Genomic DNA, 2,644 nt, shown 5'->3' with positions numbered 1-2,644 from the left:
AGTGGTTTGGATTTTAAGGGAGCATACTTGAGCCAAGATCGATTAAGTCAAGTTTTTGATGTTATTATGAACGCTGTGTAAATTCTAAYTCTTGTTATGTCGATGAACCGTTTTTGTTTTAAAACAACTCGAAATGGTGTTATTTTTAAACTGTTCCTATGACCCGCTTGTCTGTTAGCATCTCGTGTTTCCGCTTTAGCGGGGTGTGACAGTGTCACATGCAATGTGTGGTATGGGGTGTTACAATACGTGATTATTAACATTGAAATCTTCAGATGTCTAGCCAAACAGGGAGATCAGAGAGAATTGCTCGTCCTGAATCTGAGGAAAGAGAGGAATCACCTGTAAATCTTCCAACGAGTACTTCTGGAAATAGAAGTCAGAGAAGAACCAGGGAAGGGGTAGAGGAAGAAGCCAGGCACAAGGAAGGAGTCAGGTTGAGACTCATTTCGAGCGGTAGGAATCTCACTCTGGGAATGTTCAGGAATAACAGGCGCCTCATCCAGAGTATATAACATGAGATATGTTGGCAGAAGAGATGCGATAACTAATGGAAACTTTGACATCCATCATGGCAATACCTGCCAGGGTTGAAACGGAAAGAGTGGATGTGCATCCCTCTGTTCCAGTTGTTCACAATAAGGAGGGAGACATCAAGATGTTTTTGACTTATAAATCGCCAACTTTCTCTAGAGAAAGAGATCCAGTTAAGGCTATGTGTTGTATCAAGAAGATCGAATCTGTGTTTAACACTATTAAGTGTTTACGGAGGCAGAAAAAGTTCTATTTGCCGTATATGTATTGAAGTCTAATGCTCTATTTTGGTGGGAAGTTGAGTCTTTGGCCAGGACGGATGTCTTACAAACGTTATCTTGAACAGATTTCGTGAACCGATTCATAGATCAGTTCTGTCCCAAGACAGTTATATGACAAATGGAGGAGAATTTTCTAAAGTTGGAACAGGGTAATGGGACAGTTTCGGAGTATACTGAAAAGTTCATCAAGTATTCCCAGTTTGCTGAACATTACATTTCGTCAAAGTCCAAAAAGGTGGAGAGATATATTTGGGGTTTAAAACCATTGTCCGTGAATTTGTGATCGCCATGAACTACCTTTTCACTAACTGTGGATGTGGCAGAAGTCACTAAACGGAACAAGAACAGGCAGGCAGAGGGTAAGATTGTTGAGAAAACGAAATGGGAAGGACCTTCGTCTAACTTTCGAGGGTCAAAATCATTGAAATATGATAACAAAACTAAACAGAAGGTCAGTGAGAAATTTTGTGCTCGGTGTCGAGAGGTTCATGAATGTGACTCTAAAGTGGACCCGAGGAAATGTTATAAGTGTGGGGAAGCGGGTCATTTTTCAAGGAGTTGCAGCAAATAGAAGGAATTTTAATTGCAACTCACTAGATCATATTCGACCCAACTGTCCGTTGTTGAGGACTCCACAGTTAACCATGGGGAGTAATGTATCGGGTTCTCGTGGAAGAGCTAGTGTATGCAGAGGAGGGCAAGGAGGGGCACGAGATCTATCCCTCCAGATGACAAAGAATGAGTCAGAGACCACACTTGACGTAGTAACATGTACCTTTCTTTTGAATTCTATACATGCTAAGGTGTTGTTTGACTCAGGTGCAAACTTTTCGTTTGTATCACCTTTATTTGTTCAATTTGCATGTTTGAATTCTGTGCCACTTGACGATGAATTAGTAGTTGTCACTGTTAATAGTCAAGAATTTGTTACCTGTGTATTCAATAACTACGTTATTGTTATTGAGGGGTGTGAGTTACTAATTCATCTGTTTCCAATGCCGATGAAAGAGTTTGATGTAGTAGTAGGCATAGATTGGTTGGCAGAATATCAGACCAGTATTATTGCAATAGGAAAATGATCCGAATCACTTTATCAGACAGAGGGTCAGTTGTTATTTATGGTGATCATCAGAATCATCATACTAGTCTGTTATCTGTGTTAAAAGCCCGAAAGTGTATCTAGAAGAAGTGTCAGGGGTGTTTGGCTTATGTTATTAATGCAAAGAAAGAGAAGAGGAAAAGGAACTGATTCCAATTGTTAGTGAATACCCAAAAGTCTTTCCAGAAGACTTGTCTAGTTTACCGCCAGACAGAGTGGTTGAATTCAAAATTGATATCATACCTGGGGCAGCACCAGTAGCTAAAGTGCCGTATTGGTTGGCTCCATCAGAATTGAAAGAACTACCTACTCAATTAAAGGATCTGCTTGATAAAGGATTTATTCGACCCAACAATTCACCTTGGGGTGCTCCAGTACTTTTTGTTAAAAAGAAAAACGGGTCTATGCGAATGTGTATAGATTTTCGAGAATTGAACAAGTTGACGATCAAAAATAAATATCCTTTGCCAAGGATTGATGATCTATTCGATCAACTGGTGGGAGCAAGCTATTTCTCAAAGATCGATTTAAGATCTAGATACCATCAGCTTAAAGTCAGGGAGGAAGACATTGCCACGACAGCTTTCCGAACTAGGTACGGGCACCATGAATTCTAACTTATGCCATTCGGTTTAACTAATGCACCTGAAGCCTTTATGGATCTAATGAATAGGGTATGTAAGGAGTATCTTGATAAATTTGTTATTGTATTTATTGATGATATACTTAT

Source organism: Cynara cardunculus, assembly GCF_001531365.2.
Source record: "Cynara cardunculus var. scolymus isolate 2C chromosome LG 2, CcrdV1, whole genome shotgun sequence".
In the NCBI taxonomy this organism is placed as follows: domain Eukaryota; kingdom Viridiplantae; phylum Streptophyta; class Magnoliopsida; order Asterales; family Asteraceae; genus Cynara; species Cynara cardunculus.
The sequence above is the reverse complement of the archived record's forward strand: the minus strand, read 5'-3'. Positions refer to the sequence as shown.